A 26786-nucleotide genomic window follows, 5' to 3' on the forward strand; every position below is an offset into this window, starting at 1 on the left:
CCTCCCTCGGCGCCTCCCCTTCCTCCTGCTGCTGCCGCTGCTTCTGGAGGTGGCGGGCCGGCGGGCGGGCGGCGGGAGGTGGCGGGCAGGCGGGCGCGCGCTGGGAGCGAGGCGGGCGGGCCCAGACCGCAGCTGGTGTGTGGGTCACCGGGGCGGGGGCGCCAGAACTGAGCGGGGGGTGCAGGAAAGGGGCGCCCCAAACACGGCGTAATAACGCTCGGCGTTCACTACCGCTCTGCTCACGGCGTGCTCACGGCTCTCCCTCCGCTTCCAGCCTCAGCCCAGGGAGGTGTGAAGGGGAGGGAGGCATCACCAACCGGTTCCTTTCCAAATGGTGAAACCGAAGCAAGGAGAAGGGTTTGTCCAGTGTCCCAAGCAGGGCGCTGGGTGGCCCTTCGTATACTGTCCGATCCTTGGACAAGTGTCGTGAAGCAGGGCTTTGGTCCTGGGACTATGACAGAGAGCAGAACCGAGTCGGTGGAGCTGTCTGTCTTGGGGTAAGAGAACAGTAAACAAGCGATGCCTGCTAGGAAGCAAAACGAATCAGGGTGAGCAGGGGATGCTGCTGTAGGGGTTGTCAGGGACGGCCTCTCAGAAGCTATCAGTTAAACAGCGATGGAAGAACTGGAGCCTGGAGTGTGGTAGAGAATGCCCAGGGCAGTGCAGAGACCCCTAAGCGAGATTCTGCCTGCCTTGTTGAGGATCAGGAAGAGACGAATGTCGCTGGTGGTTCTCCACGGAAGCCCTCGGCCAGCAGTCACACCTGGGAACTTGTTTGGAAAGCGAATTTTTGAGTTCCACTTCAAACCAAATGCTTTCAAGCCCTCCAGATAGTGTGGTGCCCTTGAAGTTAGACGACCCCCCTGACTGAGCTGAAGCAGAGTGAGGGCAGGAGACAGTGGAAGGAGTGGGGAAAGGCCAGCAGACACATAGGCCTTGTAGGCCACGGATAAAGGATTTGGCTTTTACTGAGACGAGAGGCTATTGGAAAGTTGTGAGCAGCTTGATCTGATCGTTAAAAGGATGCTTTGGGATTTGTGTTAAAATACTCCACCAACAGAAGGGAAAGAAGAGGTGAATAGATAAAAAAAATTGGCAAAATTCTAATATTTGAGGCTAAGTGATAGGTGCATGGTAGTGGTCATCATTTATGTGTAATAATATGTATTAAAGGATTCATTAAAAGTTTTTTTTTTTTAGGGACCAGCAGTTAGCGTAATGGCTATGTCGCTGGACTCCCACGTAGTCGACTGCGGTTCACGTCCCGGACCCGGTTACTTAAAACTCACGCCGGGCACCTGTGCGTGCGTGCCCAAGATCCCGAGAGGAGAATGGAGAAGAAGGGATTGGGGCGTGACCATCCCCCCTGGGGGGTGATTTCTCACTTTCTATCTCTCTGTCTGTCTGGTGAGCGTACCCGCCCTATACCTAAAACCTCTCAAAAAAAAAAAAAAGTTCTTTTTTAAACAATGACTGTTTCAATGGGCAAGGTACACAGGAGGACAAGAGAGCAAGCAAGAAGATCCTGCTGGGATGACAAAATAAGGATGGCCTGGACAAGAGTCAGGGCGATTGCGAGAAGTGCGCAGATTCTGAATCTGTTTCGCAGATAAAGCACACAGCAATTGCTGATAGATTAAATATGAATATAAAAGAAAGAATGGAGTCAAATGTGATCCTAAGCATTTTGGTCTGAGCTCTGAGAAGAATGAAAAATTACTGTATACTGAGATCGAGAGATCGGGAAGGGACAAATTTGAGAAGAGTATCTGTGAACTCCTAGCTAGCTATGCTAAGTTCGAGGTGTCTGTCAAACAACAGTTAATATATGAAGATAAACGTAGACAAGTGGCCATGTGGGGTGGACATAAATTTGTCAGCATAGAGATAGCAGATAAAGCCCACGGGAGAGAACCAACAGGTACGCTCAGGAGCACTCCTTCAACACTGAGAAAATACGATGATTCAGCAAAGGAAATGGAAAAGGAGCAGCCTGTGAGACAGGAAGAGGACCAGGGGCATTGTCTTGGTCACCTCGTGACATGTTCCAGGAAAAGGCAGACTCCTTAGTACGTCTTTGCAAGAGCAAACTACTCTACATCCTGGCTGTACACTCAGTGTGGAGCATGCATGATGGCTTATTTCTCTTGTATTAGTGATGGGTTTATTCAGAGCCATAATTAAACTTCATATTTATAAGGTTGTAAGAATTAAGTGGAATAATCTATGTAAAGCAAATAACACATAAGGGTCTAATAGGAGCACTTAGTAATTGTTACTTGCTATTATTTCTACACTTTTCCATGGCCACCAATTACACCTGACTAGGAACTGGGATTAAGGACTAGAGCCAGGAGATACATACTAATTTAGGTTTGACCATACCTTTGGCCTAACTTTTAGCTAAGTAAGTAGGGCTGGATGAGTAGCCATTTAAGGAACTCTTGCAGAAAAAATAAATAAATAAATTATATATATATATACATAGATAGATAGATAGATAGATAGATATACACACACACACACACACACACACACACATATATTGCTTTTGCATCTTCCTAACCAAAATGGTGTTGTGTACAAGCAGATACTTAAATAAAGATGAGAAGTGTCAGTCTGACAAGTAGGCATATGCTTGAAGTCATAGCCCCTTTCACATCCTCCTGTAGTTAGTTTTGTCTGTCACAATTCTCTGCTTCTTAAGGTGTTGTTAAGGGGTTTAGGTGATCGGTTGCCCCCCCACCACCACAAAGGTTTATATTTTGGAATTTGGTCTCTAATAAAATGGCATTGGAAGGTGGCAAGATCTTTAAGAGTTGTGGCCTATTGGAAGGAAGTTGGATCAGGGAGGTATCACTCTCATGAATGGATTAATGATGTATCACAAAACCCAATGATTTGTAATTCTCATGAGAAGGAGCTAGTCCTCAAGGGCAAAGTGTTATATGGGGAAGAGGGATGCCCCCAAGTCTTGCTTTCTGCCCATACCTGCCATCCTTTATGCTTCTTTCAACCTATAACATAGGACAGCCTGATGCCAGCCCTCGTGGTTTTGGGTTTACAGCCACTGGAACTGTGAATCAAATAAACTTTTTTTTAGTTATTTAATAAAAAAGAAAATCTTAGGTACTTCTGTTAGCAACACATAGCAGAGTAAGACGAGTCCCACCACCTAACATGCTAAATGACTCCCCAAACTTTTTTTCACCATCTCTTTCCCCCTGCTTTGGAGGCTTACAAAGTGGACCAGAAGAGAATACTTTCTTACATATAGTTCAGCCTTGCCTAGAGTTCAGTGTCAGTCCACAACCTTTAGTATCCTAGTGTGGCAACAAACAGATCTGAAATCAGTCTACACCCCTAATCTGTATCTCTGCCTTGGGCCCCAATCTCTGCATAGAAGAGGAAGAGCTGAGCCCACAACTCAGACCCTGAAATCTAGATCAGACTTGTTAATCAAGTGTCTTCTAAGAATCTTGAAGGAATTTGAGGTATTCATTCATCCACACTGAGCTTTTGTTGTTTGCCAAACATTGATGGAACCCTTGTCTTTTAGATATAAGCAGACTTGCTTAAGATCTGTAGCAATTTACAGGTCATATTTTCCATTTTCTTGGGGGTGGGAGGGTAAGGAAGGATTGCTATTGGGTTCATGCAATCACTGAAAAGACAGTGAGAGGGAAAATCACCCCAGAAGGGATGACCACATCACAGTCCCTTGTCTTCCTGAGATTTCCAGCATGCACACACACGCACCTGGCGTGGTTTTCAAGCCACCAGGTCCAGGACTTAAACCGTAGTAGGTCAAGTAGGAATCCATTGCCTTCACCACCACATTATCTGTTGGCTCCTCCATTTTCATCTTAATATGGGCTAAGTAGACTTTACAAAAGTGGTCTTTAGGTGCATCCTCCACAACCCTATCTCACCATTCACATGAAAAAGTAAACAAAAATACTGGACAGGATGAAAACATACAATACTACCATGGGGAAAAAAAGTTTAAGACTTCTTCCTTTCTCTGTTTCACTGTCTTCTCAAGTGAAGGACACAAACAATTAAAAGCAGTTACTCAAGCCTGGGAAGAACTTCTCACTTTCATTTCCCTTGGTGTAAGAATGGACCTGCAGAGGTATTTTACCTCTTTTGCTCAGGGTATTAGCTCCAACCCCCTTTGGATAATTTTTCAGGTGAGTCTTTTTCTTCCCGTGCAGAGAGAGATTACAAGAGCACCTATTTGCTGTCCTTGAGTATCCCATGTACGAATACTTGGGACCAGCAGCGTTTCAGATTTCAGATTTTTTCAAATTTTGGAATATTTGTATATACATAATGAGATATATTGGGGATGGGACCCCAATCTAAACACAGAATTTTATTTCATATATGCATAATCTAAAAGTAAATTTATACAATGTTTTTGGGGGTTTGCATGTGTTATATTTTGTATGGTAGCATTTTGATTGCAACCTATCGTATGAAATATGGAATCTTCCACTCGTGGCATCATGTCAGTGTTCAAAAATATTTGGCTTTTGGAGCAGTATTTCAGATTTTTGTATTAAGTAAGCTCAACCTAGGCTGTTGAAATATTGGGTCATTGGAAAAGTCATGAAATGACATATTTTTTGATGTAAAAATTCATCATGACTTTTCTGGCAACCCAATAGAATGATTTCTTGACCATTTTAGTAACCTCAATCTAAACCTGATATAAGTGATCAGAATATATCAGTTCTGAAAAAGATAGAACCGCAGAGATGAACAAGTTTGTAATAGCAGTTGGTGACAAAAATGACTTAGATTCAGTTGAAATCCAAAGTTGCAGGGCCAGCACATGGTATGGTGGTTAAGGTGCTGGTCTCCCACATGACCAACCATGAGTTGAGTCTCAGACCTGGCTGTTTGCTTTCTCACTTTGCTTTTCTCTCTCCGGCTCTCTCTCTCTCTGACTCTCTATGGTCAAATTTTAAAATAATAATAACAAATAAACTTAACTAAATAAATATTTGTTATAAATAAAAAGGAAATCAGGAGTTGCAATAGAATTAATGACATAACATGGCATGCACAAACACAACTCATGGCAAGAATCTGGGACTGAGAATTGTTCTTGTAAAGAAAAGATTTAACTTCACCAAAGAATATAAAGCTGTTACTTCCTGTACCTATAATTCCTTCCAGCAAGTATGAAAAGAATCACTGATTCAAAAATATATACTAAAAAAAAGAGAGAGAGAGACCTAAAAAGTCTTACTTTCTGTGCTTAAAAAGTTAGTTTAAATATACTGCTTATATTGATTTTCTAACCGGAAATTAGGATTTTGCCTTTATTCTTTAGATTTGGAAGCAACTTCATGTGTATAATATAAAGCATTTCAAAACATTCTTGTGAGACTTTGTTATCTAGCAACTGGCCATGTCAATGCATTAAGCCATTTATTACAGCTGCATGGTGTCAAATGGGGTGATATGAGTCTTCTGCTCCAGAACAATAGAAAGCCTTTCATTGAAGGATTCCTTTTTTGCCCTGATTCCCATTTACTCTACAAATGTCCCCTCCTGGTTTTTGTAGACTTTAAGATCCCGACTTTATTTCCAGCACAGTACACCTGCCCATTATCCAATATCTGAGATTCCTGGAGAAATGAAGGCAAATTGTTTGCTGCAGAGTTTAATTGAAAATCTGTTGAAATTGGTACAGGAAGTATCTAAAAATAGATTTTATGCTAATGCATATAAGGTAAGCAGTTTCTCTGTGCTTTTTTTAAGAAAAGGAAATTTACTTAATCTATTTTTACTTGTATATAGTTATATGGCATCTATTTATATAGCCTGGTGATGTAATACCTCATTATAGAATTATCTAGGACTAAACATCTTTCTACATAGTCAGCAGTGCTGAAGGAAAGAAAAAGCAAGTTAAAATTCTTGATAAATTATGCAAAGCATTATTAGCTTGTTGTCATTCATCTGAAATTATGCACAAGCACACACACAAAAACTTATACCCACTGCTTATTTGTTCATCACAGCTGTTAATAACACAGTCCCTACGCAAAATTACGAAATAAGTTTGCCTTAGCATTCTTGTTTTCTCCATGCTGTTCTATTGTTTCCTGTTATCAATACATCTCTCACCTCTAACTCTCACCATCTACAGGTCTTCAGTATCCTCTCTCTGTCCCTAGTCAACCTTAGAAATGATCTGCTATCAGTTAACAGAATGATGAATGGATTATACTTTAATATAAATGGCTTTCAGACCTAGGGTAACTTTATATTGGTATTATTTTAGCTAAATAATAACATAATACCTATTCCCCATCCTCCTTAGAATGTATTCCAATGCCTTCTACATTATTTTAATCACAAAATTGTTGACAAATGGTGATACTGAAATGTGCCTTTTTTCATTAATAGATATACTATTGCATAATACTATAAAAATTGCTTCACTTTGAAAAAAGGTAATGCTAAGTACAAGAGATGAAAAATGTTTTTCCTGGGGCCAGCAGGTGGCGTGGTGGTTAAGGGCATTGGACTCCCACATGGCCAACCACTGTTCAAGACCTGGATTTGGAGGCTTGCTTTTGCTTTCTCACTTTCTGTCTCTCTCTTTCTCTCTCTCCCCCCCCCCCTCAGTCAAATTAAAATAAAGTTAACTAAAATAATGAACCCTGAACGCTGGACCTTTTGAGCCCAAACCTCTGGGAGTTTGTATTATTTATTTAGATGGTTCCTACGGTAATGTAAAAAGATAAGTCTTGAATTTCCACATAAATCCTGAAATTTGAGCCCAACCCAAGTCTTGGAATTATTTTTGCAAGTAAGGATCCTTTGCCAGGAAATCCTTTCTGGTTCTTAATCTGGTACTAGTCAGCCTCTGCATATAGAGAACCATGCTTCATACCGGATATAAATGGTTAGTCAATCCCTGAGGCATCCATATTTCTTCATTTTCCCTGTTAAGATCTTGGTAATAATCCAACTCAAGAAATAGAATTGAATTCAGGCTGCATATGTATGAGAAATATTCTTCATTGAACTAAAAATGAACCTGACCTGCCATTTTGAAGTCTTTGTTAAAGTCAACTAAAATTAAATCATGAGAAAAGAATTCCTAGTCATATTTTCTTTATTTTTTATTTGTATTGTTTTAGATTTTTGCAATATGGTGTGTGTGCTTGCCAAAAAGAAGCAGAGAGGAAACCTAAGAAATTACCTCTAAGGAAGACAGTCATGCCACAATCCTTTCTCCTCCATTCTCGTCGCAGGATTTGGGGCGTACATGCATGCACACACAGCATATTATTTTAGGCCGCTGGATCCAGGATTCAAACCACAGAGTGAGCCATGTGGGATCCAGCGCCTTAACCACCACACCACCTGCTGGCCCCTAGCTGTATTTTCCAAGGCAAATTGATTCAATCACTCTAAAATATATTATACATAGCTCTATCAACTTTTTCTGTTCCAGATATGGGAAATGCTTATACTAACCACACTATTCTAAATTGCAACTACCAGGGACTGGATTATGGCATAATCATAATCAGTAAATCAGTAAACCATGCTATTCACTGAGAGTGACCCCATGGGAATGGTGTGGGTTCGCTTTCAGAGATTGTAAGTTTGCCACACATGGGTATATCCATGTTCTGGGGCTGCTAAGTCTGGGAACAGATCACTGTATCAGAAGCCTGTAGGGAGTGCCGCCTTTCTCTGTTTCTCCCTTGTTCATGGAAGAAATAAATAAGCTGAAAAATAAATAAACAAATTACAACTACCACACCTCCTGCTATCCCTACTCTTGCTAAACTCCTTTTCTCATTTATTTTCCCAAAATCCCTTATCACATTTTGGCAATCTATATGTTTTATGTATTTGTTTCATTTATTGCCCGTTCTCTCCTTTGAGAAGCGGGTTTCTTAAAGGCTTGGTTTTAGTCTGTTTGGCCCCTGCCATATCTCTAGGGCCTAATAAAGGGTCTGAAAATATTTTTGCATGTAATAATATGGCCAAATGAATGAACTGGCCCCAACTGAAATATTTACTTCAGGAACATACATTCAACCTCAAATTCATGCAATTTGCATTTTAATAAATGTAAACTACATATTTTTAATCTTTTCTACCTTGGAAGCATATAAACAATGTTCCCCAGAAATAAGGAAGGCACTGAAAAACCTTTCTTTCAATCAGTCAACACTGGTGAGTTGGTGGGAAAGACGAGATTAGGAATCATATAAAGCTTATGGCAAGGATTTTGCCTTTGAGAAATTTGTAATCAACTTCAGACACATAAATCCAGCATGTTAAATAAAACTAAACAAGACAACAGAGTTTTTACAAGTAAGATAAATATTGACTTGAATATTCAAGAAAGAGAAAAGTACATAGTACATAGCAGGAAAGAATAGGTTCAGTGCATAGCAAAGGGGAATTTTAGAGAAATGATTCCAATAGGATATTAAGAAATAAAGCTGAGATGATAACATTAAGGTCAGATTACAGAGATCTTGAATGGACTTTATGCCCTTTATATGAAGAAAGAAGACAGTTATTGCAGGAGTGTGTGTGTGTGTGTGTGTGTGTGTGTGTGTATGTAAGCTTGTCTGGGTGTAGAATAAATAAACTACTATGAGACTTTTAATCTGAAATTGGTGTACAAAATTAGTGATAGACAGGAGAGACTAGAAGCAGGCAGATTAGTTGGGAAACTATTGGGTCATTGGAAAAGTCATAAAGCATTTTTGCATAGAAAAATATGTCATGATGTTTCTGATGACCCAGTTTTACAAGAGTTCATGTGAGAGCAGATAAAAGCTTGAAGTAGACTAGGATGGTATAAATTAAAAGGCAAGGCTAGATAGTAAAGGTGGGATAAGCACGACTCAATGACAAATTTAATATGGGGAGTATGGGGAGAGGAAGATGAAGTAGCCATATACCCCAGTATACTGAGCCTGAACATATGATGATAGAATTGATAAAAATAAGGACACATGGGACAGATGATGTCTGCGTTTTTAGGCCTACAGAGTTTGAGGTAATAGTAAGATAGCTCAATAAATGTCCCACAGGAAGTCATTGACAAGCCAGGACAAAACACCTGCTAAAGGCACCAGCAAGTGACATGGTAGGTAAGGTGTTGGACTCCCACATGATCAATCGTGGTTCAAGTTCCAGACAAAGTGACTTGCTTTCTCTCTCTCTTTTTCTCTCTTTCTCTCCCCCTCTCTCCAGTGGGCATGTATGCCCTATAGCAAATTAATAATAATAATAATAAAATAATTATAATAATAAATAAGTAATCCTTTTTTTAAAAAAAAAAGAAGAAGACACCTGATAGGCAGAATCACTCTCATAAAATTATTGGCCCCAGAAGACACAAGTAATGCAACTTTCTGTGGTGGACTATTTAGTTACTGAATGAAAACACTCCTGCATATTCTCCACACTTCTTTCTCCATGGATTGGCATCCCAGTGTTGCTTCTTGATTATTAAATTTTAAAATAAGGCACATAATACTTGATTTTATTCTTATAGTGAAAAGTCAAACCATAAAGTAAAATTTTCTATTGATCTTTCTCCTCGTCTCATCAGCGGTAACATGTTAACTGTTACACGTGTCCTTTCAAATATTGTTCTGTGTATTGCATACATATGTAGTACACATAGAAATACATGTTTTTGTATTTGTTTGTGTTACATAAATGGAATCATGCTGTATGTTACCTTTCAGCCCATTAACAGCTGCTAAGGAAGTCTGACTGCCAATTTGCTGTAGCTGTGGGGAACCCAGGCAGGGAGAACCCAGCTGTCAGTCCCCAGTATATCCAGGATTTAAACTGATACAAATTTGAGGGAAGATTTTGAACATCAGAAGTTTGACTAACACGTGGGGTTAAAGAGCATACTGCCAGGTAGATACTCCATCACTTTTTAGTACCACAGACAACTCCCCTCTCTCTGCTCACCAAAATACACCCACTTCTCTGGAAATCCTATTTTTACTCGAATCTTTAAAGAGTAGGATTCAAAACCACTATTTCTACAGCAGAGATAAGTTTTTTAAAAATTGGATTTTACATTGCCAGAAACACTTAATATTTCTAGATCCTTTTAAAAATATATATGTACCTTTTGTTTTAGTCCATACTTTTTCTCTCCATAATTTTTCACTCCAGTTACCTCATCTAAGAAAACCTTGAATGAGGGATTAGGAAGCCTAAGTCATGATGGCTGTCTATTCTTTGTATGTTGGGCAAAAGCTGCAGAAATTTTATTCTTTTGTGTTGTAATTCCTGGTTGAATCTTCCCAAAGCCATAGTAATTACATATCTACTTATAATAATGATTTACTTTAAAGCATGTTTAAATATTGCAGCAACATGCATTTTATTTAACGCAATCTATTTTTGAAGTTCTAACTGTGAGAAGCTATATGTATTCATAATTACAGTTTCTTTGAATGTGCAGTATTTTTGGAACAGTAAAGTGCCATACTTTGGGGGGGTGGAATTAAAATAATTTATGTATTTTTAAATGAACGAAAGGTTTTTTTTTATAACGTTCAGTATCTAGGATAATTTTTAAATTCATTGGTTCTGTTTTATATCATAATCTATGAATAAAGATATCTTTATACAATGAAACCTTACTAACACACCCTCTTTATCACGTGACCACCACTAACTACTTTGGTCATTGTTGTGATGAAATAAACCTTCAGAGATTTTTCTCTTACACTGAATTGCATACCAAATAATTTTTGCAAGTAATTGGAGGTGTCTTTCCTAGGACCAGTTGATTATTATTTACATTTCATTAAAAACGAATTATAATTACATTCTTAGACAAATATGGCTGGCGCCACTTTAAAAACTCATCGAATCCATTCACCTCATTTGAAATGGGAGTATAATTGCTTTTAAAGGCATTCAGGGACTATTCTGGAACTTTCTCCAGTAATTCTTTCTGCAGTTTTACTGTGGTTTTTAAGATTCAGTACCTAGCACTGTGTTTGATGTGGAGGCAGATTTTAAAAAAGAAAATAACCTGCTCGGGAATAGCTTGCCCACCCTGGGGAAATTTTATATATATGTACCTAAAATTATAGAGGAATATGATTCATAAGTGAAGAGATAATTTAGAGTAAGATTATCCCAGAAACACTCTGGAAGGAGTATAATTTGGTCTGGACTTTGGAGGGCATATCAAATTTAGATTAGTGGAGAAGAAAAAGGAACAATTTCCTCATGTAGGGAGAATAAAAAGGTGGACCTGTCAGAAATTATAGGTCTGCCCTAACTGGAGTTGAAGAGCTGCGGATGAGGTTGGACAGGTGAGGTATTTTCCCGGGAAATGGCAAAGTTTCAGTGATGTTGATTTTAAATTGATCTAATAAGCTAGAAACCACTGAGGTTTTGTTGTTGTTGTTGTTTTGTTTGTGTTTTTTTAGAGAGATTTTTGCTATAGAGTGCATGTGCTTGCCAGAGAGACAGAGAGAGAGAAGGTGAGAAACCACCCCCTGGGGGAATGGCCACACTGCAATCCCTTTTGCTCCATTCTCTTTTCAGGACTTTAGCATGCATGCCCACATTCCCAGCGTGAGTTTCAAGCCAAGTCCAGGACTCAAACCGCAGTAGATTGCGTAGGAATCGAGAACCTTACCCACTATGCCACCTGCTGGCCTCACCACTGAAGGTTTTTTAACAAGGGAGTAAACTTTTCAGGCATTACTTTAGTGAAATTAAGCTGACTAAAGTGGACAGATGGAGTTAGAAGTTGGAAGATTTTAGAAGGAAAGGCATTGATTAAGGAGTCATTGCATGTGCATGAAAAACTTTAAAATATAGAGATACCCTGTGACATAGCAATTCCACTTCTAGGAATTTACCCTAATGAAGTTTTCACAGATCCACATGAGTCAGTTTTCAGAATAGTGCAGCATATTTATATAACAATAAATTAGAAACCCAAATAGGTGACAGGCTAAATATTATTTAGTAACACTAAAAACTCTTACTGTCACAAAAAGGTAACATTATTGAAAGGGGAAAAGCAAGTATGTACTATACTATATATAGTATGATCCTATGTTAAGCAAACCCCTGACTGTCAGATCAATGAAAAGTCTTCCAGCCAATTATTGCCCTAAAAAAACACAACTCAAGTCTTAAGTAATAGTCAAAATTTCAAACTTAACTTTGTGTGAGTTTGACTTCCCTCCTTAACCTGTGATCCGTCTTAGTCTGATATTTCATAATGGAGAAATTTGGGTAGGGGGCAAGATTCTCCTGCATTACTCTTTAGACTTAGGTTCCTTAATCAAGAAATTTGAATTCTAGAACCACCTCTACCCTTTGCATCAGTAAGTGAGCCACACCAATTTTTCATTACCTTGTGTGGAAAATAGAGCTAATAATACCTTACCTACATGTTCGATTTATTGTGAACATCAAATTAGATCATAGAAGCAGAGTAGTAGTAGTAGTCGGGCCAGGCAGGTGGCATAGTAAATAAGGTGGCTGGATCCCACATGGCCAACCACGCAGTTAGAGTCCTGGACCTGTGGGCTTGAAAACATGTCTGCTGTGCCTGCATGCATGCCTAAAGTCCTGAGAAGAGAATGGAGGAGAAGGCATTGCAGTGTGGTCTTCTCCGCTGGGAGGGTGATTTCTCTCTTTCTCTCTCCCTTCACTCGTGCACATACCCTATAGCAAATTTAAAGAGAGAGAGAGAGAGAAAGAAAGAAATGTTTCAGTAATGTATCATCAAACACAATCCGCTAGACTAGGGATCCAGCAGCTAAATGCCTGCAGGAGCCCACTCATTTAACTACATAATTAAATCAGACCAGATATAAGATGATAAATAGCAACTGGTATCCAACCTTAATGTTGGGGAAACAGTACACGATGGTAGTGAACGTGGTGAACTAGAGAGGAATGGTTCATGCCCAGCTAGAGCTCATCACATCCAAGTTGCTTGTGCCATGTATTGTAGAAATACAGCCCATATTGCTGGACCTGAAATTTCAAGGGAAACCAGAAATTCTGATGTTTATGTACACATCACTTGACTTCACAATGTTGACAACTGATTTAAATATCAAACACCACTTACACCAACAATGCATGAGTTGTTCTAATAATAAATAAAGACTAGATTCAATCCCCAGGATATTAGTTCCTAATTCTATACAAGAAGCAACCTGCTGAAGGTATTGACTTTTGATGTTTATCTCTGTGGTCTCGGTACTTTTTACAATGTTTGACATACTTAATCATATGTAAATAGCTGTTAAAATGAATGGAAGCATATTGCTTGAGAGACTTTCTCAGGTGACAATGTCAAAGTCAATACTGCCCTTCGTATAAGAGTTCTTTAGATAGCGTGTGTAAATGTAATTGTAATACATTCTTTTATTTTTTTCATGGAGTGGAAGTAGAGGAAAGAAGTAAAAGAAAGCTAAAGGATAGCTTCAAAACAGAAAATTAATTTGAGCAAAGAGATGAATTAGTTAAATAAATAAAACTATAGCATATTTAGTTATTTCTGGTAGTATGTAATAACAACCTGTAATGAGGTTAGATTGATCTGACTGAAGTGGGTAGATTTAGCTAACTAAAGGGGCAGATGAGAAGAAGAGTGGAGCCTAATGTAGAAAAGGTTGTTTTCTGATGTAGGACTCCCAAGTATCAGAGAAGACTTATTCAGGATGTGATATACTTCTATTTAATTCAATAAACATCTATTAAATGCTGCCTATGGAATATATCAATGAATAAAACAAAGACCCTCTACATTCATAAAGTCTATAGTTGAATGGGGTAGACAGACAACAGACACAATAAATTAGAAAATTATATAATGTATTAGAAAAAAATGATAGGCCAACCAGTGGCATGGTGGTTAAGTTGGCTGGATCCCACATGGGCAGCTGCAGTTTGAATCCTAAACCCAGTGGCTTGAAAAAATACTTTCAGAAGCATGCATACATGCTCAAAATCTCAAAAGGAGAAATGGAGAAGGAGTTCCAGCATGACCATTTCCCATGGGGGTGAGGTTCTCATTTTCCCTCTTTCTATCTCTCTCTGGTAAGCACACATGCCCTCTAGCAATTTTTCTTAAAGGAGTGTAGTCATTTTTAAAGTATTATTTATTTACTTTTATTTAAGATCACTATTTTAAAATTTGCTGTAGGGCACATGTGAGAGAGAGAGTGAAAGTGAGAAAGTAAGACTTCAGGTCCAGGACTCAAACCATAGTCAGCCCTGTGGGAGTCCAGTGCCTTAACCACCACACCACCTGCTGCCCCAGTGGTGGTCAATTGTATGTGCCAGTTGGCTAAGCTATTGTCCTTAGTTGGTCAATCAAACACTAATGTAGGTGATCATGTGAAGGATATCCTAAATAATCTGGGTAGGCCTGATTTAATCAGTTCAAAGAACTTGCATAAAATGGAACTTCCCTAGAGAACAAGTAATTTTGTTATGAGCTGCAGCGTTAGCAGGCCTGGGAGTTCCAGCCTTCCCTTCCTGACAGCCTGCCCTGTGTATTTTAGTCTTGCCTAGCCAGCCCCCACAGTTGCCTAAGCCAGTTCCTTGTAAACCGATATTTATATCCTTCTGGTTCTGTTTTTCTGTTAGATCTCTGACTAATACAGAAGGTGGTACAGAAAAAGGAGGGGTAAGAGTGTGGGGTGGCGGTAGAGAGCAGGATGTAGTATTAAGTAGGATGGTCATCTTGGGTTTCATTGAGAAACGAGATTTGTGCAAAGGTTTAGAAAAGGTAAGGTTGCTGGGTAAGGCTATTCCTTTAGGACAAACACATTAAGCAGAAAAAAAAATGCTAGAACTAAGTCTATAAGGTAGGAATTTCTGAGAAAGAGCAAGCAGCCCTGTGAGGCTGGAGCAGAGTGAATGAGGAGAATGGTTAAGAGATCGGAGAGACAAAAGGCAAGCATGGAGGGCTTAAGCTTTGTAGAACATGGATCTTTGTAAGGACCTTAGATTTTACTCAGAGTGAGTTGGAAAAACATTGCATAATTTTGATTTCTCTCCATGGTGACATGATCTGACTTGTGTTTTTAAAGGGTTATTTCCATTTAAAAAGGACTACTAGGCCCTAGAGTGCAGGAGTGAAGCACTATGCATTAGGAGCCAGGTCTCATATGACCAACCATGATTTTAGTCCTGACAGCTGGAAATACACACCAGGTTTGAGAGCATGCCTTCCCAAGATCCTGATGGTATAGAGAAATGGAGCAGAAAGGCTTGCATTGTGACCACACTCTATTGTGTTCTCTCTCTCTTGCAAGCACATGTGCCCTCTGGCAATTAACAAAATTGAAAGACTAACGTGTTAATAAAGAATTGTAGATTCTAATTGTAGATGGAAGGATGTAATATAGAAGCAGAGAAATCCTATCAGTGTCATCATAATCCAAGAGGCACGTGTTGGTGATGCTTAACCTGTGTTATCTAAAGAGACCTGGTATTCAGGTAGGCATACCTGAGTGGCTGGTGCCCATATCATCCTAGTTTTTAAACATTTGGAATATCTGCCTGTCTGAGGGACAAGTAGGAGGTAGGCAGTCAATGAATGAAGATAAGAAAGTTTCAGTCATATGCAAAAGCATGGAAGTATAGAAGACTCAGCCTATTTGGAACTTTCCAGGATGACCAGAATGACTTGAACTAATGAAAAGAATGGTAAACATCTACTGGCCCAGCTGTGATGGAAAGCAATGCTAAGACTACGCTCTACTGCCTGGGACCACACAGGAAGCCCAGGTTCAACTCTGAGTCCAGCCTAAAGTGTTTAGTAGCTTTGGCACATGATATTAATTTCAGCTGGGAGGCTGATGCAGGAGGATTATAGTAGTGAGACCCTGTCTAGTATAATAATGAAAATCATAGACAACTACTGACATGCTATATGCTAGATATTTTTCTAAATACTTTCCACGTACCTATACAAACTCATTTGTCTTTATATCAGTAAACTATTGCTACATAACAAATGATCCCAAAATTTAATGACTCCTTCATCACTTATTTGCTAAAGATTTTGTGAGTTGGCATTTGGGGCTGGGAAAGTTATTTTTTTGTTCCAGATAGGCTGGAATCACTCATATGTTTGCAGTCCCTTAGCAACTAAACTGGGACTGGTAAGTCCTAGGTGTCCCATTCACATGACTAGCTGTTGACTGAGGGGTGGAATCAGCTGGGACCGGTATCTTTCAGAATCTGCAAGGTTAGCCCAGGCTTCTTGGGTGGTGGCAGGATTCCAAAAAACAGCAAGTAAGAGAGTGCAGAATTTAATCCGGAAGCACACATCAAATCTCCGCTGTGTCTTTGGCCGAAGCAGACCACATGACCAAGCCCAAAATCAATGTGAAAGGAGACTTCACAAGAGTACAGGCTCAGAGAGGCACAATCAAACCATGAGATCTACCTTTCTTGCAACAATCTCCCACAATCTTTATAGAAACCCCATGAGGTAAGTACTATTAAATCTCCATTTTCTTTTTAAAAAATATGTATTTATTTATTTAACTCCATTTGTTATTATTATTATTATTTCTTTAATTTGACGAGAGAGAGAGAGAGAAAGGGAGAAAGCAAGCCACCAGGTCTGGGACTCGAACTGTAGTCAGCCATGTGGGAATCCAGCACCCCCAACCACCACGCCACCAGCCAACCCCTAAATATCCATTTTCTAAATGAGGAAACAAAGCTCAACAAGGTGTTAAGAAATCAATATCTAAAAAGCAAAGCCAAGATTGGACCCATACTTAAGTTCCAGAGACTGTCCTTTTAATCATCATGCTACACATAAGGAGAAGCCATGGGAGATGGATAATGAGGGGAAATGGGCCCCGACCATAGTTAGGGTCCTCTCATCCAGGTGAGTACAGACTACAAGGGCAGGGCACAGGCAGGAGTGGGTAAAGCACTTGCGGATCAAGATTTCTCAAGAAAGAAGACAGAAAAGCTTTAGCCCAAAAACTGAAGTCAGAAAACAAACCCTGAATCAAACTGTGAAAGGCAGATAAAAACATAAATAGAAGTCAATATCTCAGAGATCTGCACCAAAGGAGGTCAAGAGAAGGAAGTAGAAACAGGTGTTCTGTAGATTGCTGCTGAAAACCTAGAGGTTAATTTGGCATCTTTGAGTTGAGGTCCCAGAGAGGTTAATTTTTCATCTTTGGGATGAAATATGCCTAAAGCAGAATTCTAGTTTGGTAGCAGTTTCTCATGGTCATCATAGCAGAAATAAAATTCAGTTTTACTCCTTTTTGATGAGGGTGCGGGTGTATGTAAGAACCGGGAATAGTGAATGTGCTGAAATAACAGTGAGCAGCTTTGAGCAGCCTCTGAATTTATTTATAGACATCAAGCACACGAAACACGCCCACATCATACACCCTCTCCCCAGGAATCCAGGATGTATGAAGAATAAGGCAAGGTGTACATTTGGTAGTCTGTTCCACACATAGGATGTGCTGGGCATGATAACTTCAAAATCCTTTATAGTACCTGACCGATGTTTTATAAAAACTGTAAAATGAATTATTGGAAGACACACAGAGTTATTTTGAATGTGAGGCTTTTCTTTTTCCAGACATTAGCAGTGACATACTCTGTGGGCATCTCTCAAGGTCAAGATGCTATCAGCTATGACTTTGGGTGAATGGCTTGATAACCAGATGTCAAAGGGTTGGAATGCTTCCTTTGTAAGCCATACAGTTCTCTACTCTCACCTTTAAAAATATATATATATATATTGAAAACCATGCATAGATTTTCCTTCCTTTTTGAATTAAAACATTTTAATCCATTTTATGACTGAGGGTGCATGTGCATACACTAGAGAAAGAGTGAAAGAGAGAAGCAGCCTCAACAGGATCTCATCACAACACCATCCCATTTCCTCAGCCCCTCAGCTCCTCACAATCTTAGGCACCCATGTGTGTATGTGGATCCAAACCCATGGTCAACCATGTGGTCTCCATCGCTGTGGTCTGGTAGGCTATGAACTGTACCACCTAGGTTGGGTCTACTATCACTTTGGAATAATAAAATATATTTCTTTTATGATCAAGAAGATTTTGTGTTTTGTTTTTGTTAGTTTGTTTTTAAAAGGTCAGTAGGCTCTCTAGACAGGCCTGTCTGGCCCTGTCTAATATGAAACCAAGAATACTGTGAGAGGGAACTGAAAAGACAGGTACTTCAGTCAGATAGGGACTCCCTCAGATTCCCACACTCCCAAGGTTTGGGAATGAAATCATTCAACTCTGAGACTAAATTTCAACAGCTATAATCTCTGAGCATGAAAAATAGGGGCCCTGGAGGCCTTGCTACTTATGATCTTTAATATTATTTTTATTATTTATCTGAGATAATGGAGACATCCATCATTTACCAGAAAAGTCTCCAGTTTTTCACTCACAGGAAAAACAAAACAAACAAAAAAAAACAACGAAAGGGAAAGAAGTTACTGTGAAACTCAGGCTTAGAACAGATAGTACCGAAAACTGGAGGGCATCTGCTTTCTTGTCACCAATTTGTGAAGTGCAAAGAAAAGAGAAGATGGGCAGAGGCTGGGAAATACTGAATGTGAGAGAGAACACAGGCACGTGGTTTCCTTTTCTATACCAAGCACGCTCCAGGGTTCTCAATGCAGCAAGCATGTATCGCACTCCCACTCTGCGGCTGAGCGCTCTGCCTGGATAATTCATGGGTAAATAAAACACAGCTTCTGCCCTCAAGGAGTCGACAGTTTGACCACCTGCTTCACTTTCTAGGACTCTGCAGCAACTAAAACACACTCTCCCTATGTCTTGGAATCAGATCAGCTGCTTTGTTGTATTGTGTTTCGGTCTCATCACGGTTCTACCACTAGATTCTCCAGAGAGTTGATGAGTGGTGGACTTTTACTTTTTACTTCTAGTTTCCCACATCTGATTTCCCAGGAGAAGAAAAAACAGATTAACAATATGTTATCTGTTGGGGCATTTTCAGTGACTCATTCCTCGGAATTTCTAAATTCACAAGAGCTCACTGACAGGAGAAAACATCTCTTTCCCAAGCTGTTAATTCCCCCTTTAGGTATGAGCCATCTTTTCTCTTTTAACATAATTTCATAAGAACTTCTCTTTTAGCTTAGTAATAATAGCAGAAATTTCAAATCCACTTTTTCTTACTTTATAATTATCAAATAACTGCTATACCATGGAACTTCAAAAGTTTATGGAAGCAGATGGCATAATGGCTATGTTGCTGGACTCCGACGTAGTTGACCACAGTTCAAGTCCCGACCTAGTTTAAGCTTAAACTTGACGTGGGGTAACGTGCATGCATGCCCAAAATCCCAAGAAGAGAATGGAGGAAAAGGAATTGCAGCAGGGCCATCCCCCCCAGGGGTAATTTCTCACTTTCTGTCTCTCTGTCTCTCCAGCAAGCACACGTCCTCTACAGCAAAAAGAATCTCTCTTAAAAAAAAAAAAAAAAGAAGAACGTTTATGGAAAAACAGAATTAAAGTTTATTTGGTGCAAAAACGTTTGAAAGCCATACACAGTGTTTTCATAATATGCTTTCCCCTTGTATTTTTTGAAGACCCCTCACACCTCTGACTGACTTGCCTGGCTCTGTGATAACTAGCAACAATCACACTAGCCAGGTTTGGGTTGTATCTGTTACCTGTTTGTCACTCAAAGGAGAAAACAGTAGAAAGCTAAAGTCATCTGGCTTCTGGGCCTCTGTTCTACCAAAGGTTCCTAGAATTTCTTTTCTTTCTTTCTACACCCCCCCCCCTTTTTAATCATCAGGGAGCTGAAGAGAAACCTTAAATAATCTACTGGCTGGATTCATAAGACCAGAGAGAGATAAAACAAGTAGGTGAGTGCATGTGACCTTTACAAAAAAAAAAAAAAAGTATCATTTATAAAGGTCATTTATTGGAAAAAGAGATAAGGCCAGGGTACTTTTTATTCTACTGTACTTTTCCCTCCTGTGGCAGGACACTGCATAGAACACTCTCGCCAGCCTTCATGTTGTCAGTGTCCTCTTCAGGGTTAGCCTCCTGTCTCTAAACTCAAGCAGGTGTTGCTTGGCAGTAGCCCAGGACAGAGAAAGGACAGCACCTTATTCCGTTTTTGCTTTAGTAATAGAGATACTAGAGACTGAGTGATTTGTCAGAAATAGGGATTTATTAACTCACTATTAACTCCTTAGCTGGAAAATCTGAAGGTGTAGCCTGGCAGGCCTACAAAATGGCTGATAGACAGGGAGGACGGCAGACCCTCGCTGAGAGAGTGAGTGAGCAGCTAGCTCTCTGTTTTATCCCAACCAGCTCTCCCAAAAACGAATTCCTTACGAGACCCGAACACACTGAATCTGGAGAGACATCATTCATCTAGTCAGAAGAGGGTCGCCCCCATAATGCCATCACATGATCCAGTCATTTGCAAACTAGTCCTCTCTATCTACCTCTGCAGAGAAGGCCTTCCCACCTGCATGTTCCACAGGGACGGCCTTCAGGGTGAACCCTTCTCTTCAGGCTCAAGTAGGCATTTGCTGAGTGGCAGCCCAGGACATGGAAACAACAACAAGCCAGTAAAAACAAAACAGGACAAAACTGCCTTTTCAGTTCAACCAGGGTTAAGGAATCTATTTTATAAAATGATCTTGGGAATCACTCGTTTATTCCTATCTGCAAACATTTGTGTTTTTACTACAGAGCACCTGGTAGGCAATTCAAAGACTATGAGAGTTAAGACATATACATACAAATGGCCAAAATATTGTATAAGCAGAAATTGTTATATCAACGCTACTAAAATCCACAGAAATTTAGAGGTGAAAGAGATCAGTTCTAATGAGGAAAAACAGGGAAGAGGCTGTTACCTGTAGAGGGAGTGACCTTTGAACTGAGCTATGATAGATGGGGAGGATTTCCACTGCAGAGATGATGGCTGGGGAAAAATAATGATGCATTTTTGCCTCATAACCCCATCTTCCTAAGATTCAATATCTTCCTCTATAGCATGAGGATTTAAACATCTGGAAGGTTCTCACACATCCCCACTACCCCCCTTCCTTCTCCCTCACTCCCAGACATTTTGGTTGCACCCCCATGCAACCCAAATTTCAACTGAACTTCCGCTCGAGTTTGCTTTTAACCTAGATATTCCTCATTCCTCTTGTCTTTTATGCCACTTCATTTTGTCTTTCTCCATTTCTTCCCACTTATCCTCTTTAAGTAAATAATGAGACTATCACAGTTTACATGAATGTATTCCTCAGCCATTGCCATGATGGTGCTGCACATTTGCAGGGTTTAATGGCTTACTGCATTACTTCTCACACTTCAGCTTTCTAGGGAAGCTAATCTAATCTGGACTTTGCTGAGCAGTGGTACTTCACCCTCCAAATTTAGCACACTGTTTTTGTTTTTTACTTAACTTTATTTCTTTATTTATTTTCATTTGACCAGAGAGGGACAGAGTGAGAGAGAGGGAGAGGGAGAGAGAGAATGAGAAAGCAAGCCACTAGGTTTGGGACTCAAACTGCGGTCGACCATGTGGAAGTCCACCGCCTTTAATCACCATGCCACCTGCCAACCCCAGCACACTGCTTTTGTAATCACTTTCAAATTGTATTTTGAATCCTTACCTTTGTCTACACCATCTCCCAACACATTGCTTATGAGGGAAAAACATACAGATAAGTATTAATTTGATAAATTCACACAAAACTCACAAAATTTTCCAAAATCCTGTTTAATGTTGAAATGAATGTCCTAGAAATAGCTAAGAATCAAACCATAAGGAACTGCCGTCTGGACTGTTTTCCATGAGATTTATACACATGACACAATTACTGTTCTTGTATGATAACAGTAAAATGAGGGTTCCAGTAATATTAAATAAACTTAGTATTTATGAAGTGGGGATATCTTAGTATTTAAGAAGCAGGCAAGATCCGGATCTTTGTCCTTTTTTTTCTGCAGAAAGTGTTTGCTAATTAAAAAAAAAAAAAAAAACAAAGGGAACTATTAACTTTCCTTAGGAAGTCTTTGCAAGCACTCTTGAAATTCTATACATTTATTTGCATATCAATGATGAAGTAATTAAAAATAATTTTGATCTCTTTGTTAAAACAGGTCCAAAAGGAACTCTCCTTGGCAATTTGTGAGAATCAGTTCATATTCTAGGAGAGTTTTAGAATACAAACTTGTAGATCTCAAAAATAACTTTATAAATCAGACTTCAATTCATTTGAGTATTTTAGATAATCATTCTGAATTAGAGTTTTCACTGTATTAAGCAATTTTACCCACCTACTCTTGACTTTTTCAAACCCATTTTTAAAGAATTACTTTATTTAACTTTTTATTTATTTATTTTTAATTTGACCAGAGAGGGACAGAGAGAGAGAGAGAGAGGGAAAGTGAGAAAGCAAGTTGACAGGTCCAGGACTTGAACTGCGGTTGGCCATGTGGGAGTCCAGGGCCCTCGACCACTATGCCACCTGCTGGCCCCAACTTTTTCAAAGCATTTTAAGAATGATAGCAAATGGAGGAACCAGCAGTTAGCGTAATGGCTATGTCGCTGGACTCCCACATAATCAACCGCAGTTTGCGTCCCGGACCCAGTGGCTTGAAACTCATGCTGGGCACATGTGCGTGCGTGCCCAAGATCCCAAGAGGAGAATGGAGGAGAAGGGATTGTGGCTTGACCATCCCCTCTGGGGGGTGATTTCTCGCTTTCTGTCTCTATGTCTCTCTCTCTCTCTGTCTGGAGAGCGCACGCGCCCTATAGCGAAAACCTCTCCAAAAAAAAAAAAAAAAAGAAGAAGAATGATAGCAAATGAAGAATTACTTTGGTTATTTTAACCCAGATAAGTCAGCCCAGACAATCTAGTTGCACAGTGTGGGAACTAACTGCACTGTACAGCCTGGAGGAAAGGTCTTGAGAAGCGTAGGAGATAGGAACATCATCCTTCCAGAGATGGCTGTCTTTTATTTATTTATTTATTTATTTATTTATTTATTTATTTATTTATTTATTTATTTATTTATTTATTTATTTATTTATTTATTTATTTGGAGAGGTTTTTACTATAGGGCGCATGACCTTGCCAGAACTACAGAGAGAGACAGAGAGATAGAAATGAGAAATCACCCCCCCAGGGGGCATGGCCACACTGCAATCCCTTCTCTTCCAGGGATCTCTGGCATGCACACACACGTGCCCAGCGTGAGTTTAAGCCACTGGGTCCAGGATTTGGACCGCGGTCGACTACATGGGAGTCCAACGACACAGCCATTATGCCAACTGCTGGTCCTGTGGCTGTCTTATCTTAAAATAAGTCTTCCTCCGTGGAATGCAGGTGGAATGTCCCTGCTTTTTCTCCGAAGAACAAATCTCTAACAGTTCAGTGTATTTATTGTGAAGTGAATGGGTATGAGTACGAAAATGTGTGTGTTTGCTATGCTATTGCCTCCAAATACTGTATGTTTTTGAGTTCTGTTTTGTAATTCCAATTTCTGGAAGAAATAGACTGGTTACCCTAAGATGTTAAATTCCTGTTCATTGCAATAAACATTATTTACATACTGCAATATATTCAACTTTGTAATGGCTAATTGTTTGTGATTCTGTTTCTTTAAAAAGTCTAAGATCAAGTGAATTTGTCTTAATTTCCTCTCTCCCCAAAGCACACATGCATCTCCCTCCCCCTTTTTGTCCCTTATTACCAAATATTCCCCCTCTTCCCTTTCCCAATCAAAACACTTAAACTTTTGGAATTGCCACTTGGCAAGGGTGGTGTTTATCTGTTTCAGTTCTGAGATATGATGCCAAATATTTCAACTTAACTCGGCCTTTAACCAAGCTAATCAAGTCACAGATTAAGCCATCCAAATTCACAGCTTGCTCATGAACTAGACAAGTATGGGATGGGGGAGGAAACTGGAACGGAACGCTCTGGGTACTGCGTGATCCTTCTCATCCCTCTGTCACCTCTATAACCAAGAAAATGTTCTTAAGCTCCCAGCGAAATGACCAGCTCTGTTTAACCTTCCTTCCTTTATAGTAATTTTCAATATTTATTGGTATCTCTCAATCTTTTCCAACCTATATACTACTTTTTTCTAGAATTTTACCCTCTGTAGTTTTATTACAAAATTCAAAGTGTTTCCTCCCAAATATGCAATCATAATGAATTATTTTCCTCTCCCACATGCCTAGAGATTCATGTCTCTGCCTTTCAGCAAGGAGTGGCCAGGTCCAGCTTTGACCCTTCACTTTCCCACTCAGCCCTCTTCCTCCTCTTTGAGAATCGTTGGCCTAACTGTACTGCTCCTTGGAGCTTGGCTAGGATATCTGCCCAAATTAATCATTATTATTGTAAATATTCCAAATTACATTAACCCAAAAGTTTGGGCTACAAATAGGGATTTATTTGGTCCTTGGGGAAATATTAGGTTTCTAGGAGGTTCTACAGTTGGTAGTAGAACTTTACAATAATGACTTTAGATATTGTAACAAAAACTAGCAACCCACAATAATCCTTGTGCTTCCAGTTGTGCTGAAGGGCATTTAGAGAGCTGTTTGACTAGTCTAAATGAGTTTTGTTTTCCATGCCATTTCTACAATATGTGGGTCTGCATTGGATTGCTTCATACTTACTTGGCCTGTGTACATCCCTGAAAATGATGAGATCCAGAAGCCAGAGAATGACTAATAGGTAAGACCGAAAAAATTATTATAGAACAAAGTGATGAGCTTTTCTCTGCTAGCATTTCTCTGACCTTGGGAACTTCCTTCCTTTTAAAGTTGAAGTTTTTTTTTTAACCTTCCTTGGCAAGGCACTGAAGTGGGATTTGTTACAGATGTGAAACGTTGACAGTATTAAAGTTAGCACATGGCTTTCTGTGTGTGGGGGACTATACTTTTCCTTTGTTCCTAATATGTAATAAGCATATCAGTAGAATTTTTTTCTTTTTGCTAAAAACTAGATTATCAATATTATATTATTAACACTTACTGCCCACCCCTCCCCCCAGCCCCCGTGGAATAGGACAATATTCTCTGTCTCTCCCTCTCCCTTTTCTTAAAATTATTTATTTTTATTTATTACTGTTGTTATTATTTTAATTTTGATCTGCTACAGGGCATGTGCACTCACTAGAGAGTGAGAGAGGGAGAGAGAGAGAGAGACAGAGCAAGCACCAGGTTGGGGACACATGTGAGAGTCCAGTGCTTTAACCACCGCTTCACCTGCTGGACCTATCCCTCCCTCTTTTTAATTGGACTGACCAAATTTAAAACTAAAGAAGTCAAACAGTGTAACAGTGCTGCAGCATAAAATATAATTCAAGAATCAGGGTCTAAAATTTTTCAATCATATTTTAGAAGATAAACCTTAACTGAATAGATATAATTTCAAGGAAACTTATTTAAGGCAAACATTTCTTTAGGGGATGCCTGAAAAAAAAAAACCCATATCACTAAATAAGGATATGTAAAAATATATTAAAAAATAAAATGTATTTATTACTTTCCATATGTTGAAGATCTTGCCTAATAGTTTCTAGTGCTCAAAGATGCTTCGGGTCAGGGAAAGGGTGACTAGATATATTTCTCAATCTATTTCATTCCCTCTGGAGCATAATACCCTCTTGAAATAGATTTGATAGTTTATTGACCATCCCTCATATCTTTGCCAGAAGTATGTTTCTGGCAATGGTGTGTAATGTACTTGACTTTGCTGTAATACTATTTTTTGGCTTTTCACTGTAAATATACATTTCCTTCATGGGAGTCAACAATGCTTTACAATGCTTTGCCTGCCCTTGTAATATATTACTTTTTTCTATTTTACCATGAGAATGTGTGCAAATTCAAGAGATTTATGGTTCTGAACACAGAATGTCACTGTTGAATATAAATGTGATATGTTGGTGGTAGAATGTTTTAAAGGGATACGTGGATGCTATGTGAACTTGCTGACGTCACGTATTTGGCTATTGATTTTGACACAGGCATGCAGGGGTTCAGGGGTGATCTAGCCCAGCACCCCCAGTGGGACACGCATTCTTGTCTACAGGTCATGAAGAATTAGAGGCGTGGACCCAGAGAGGGTATAGTAAAGCGGAGAGTTTATTAAAGGAGAGGGAAGGAAAATCAGAGCTTCTGAGCAGAGAGCAGATCCCGGGTGGGTTGCCAAGGAGGAACTGGGGCGAAGGGTTTTTATTTGGTGCAGGCAAGATTTATCCAGGCTTGTTTTCAGCTTGGGCTCGTGCATTCATTTCCCTTGTGGTAGGGGTATTTGCTGGCTGGATCCAATTATTGTTCTCCTAATTTTGGAGTGGGTGCAAAGATCAGGAGAATTTTTTTCCCCAGTCATTGTTTTTTTTTTTTTTAATTTATTCCATTCATTCACTGTATATCATTACAACATACAAAATGAATTTTCCCATCCAGAATACACTGTATACTGGCTAGATCAACAATATATTATCTTCAACATATAATTTTTCACTTTGTGTTTCTTAAGTGTTTTGCTTCTTTCTTTTTCCCCCTTAACGTCCTCCCTCTGACCCTCTGCCATTTCTCACCTTTCTTCTGTACTATCTCTGGTATCCACAGTTGCTCTTCATGCCTTGATATTGTCCAATATTTCAGTTTTTGCCATAGATTTCAGACATTCATTTCTTTGTCTAGAAGCTTTGGGTCATAAAAACCATTATCTTGGG

The sequence above is a fragment of the Tupaia chinensis genome, unplaced genomic scaffold, assembly GCF_000334495.1.
Source record: "Tupaia chinensis unplaced genomic scaffold, TupChi_1.0 Scaffold000039_1, whole genome shotgun sequence".
NCBI lineage: Eukaryota > Metazoa > Chordata > Mammalia > Scandentia > Tupaiidae > Tupaia > Tupaia belangeri.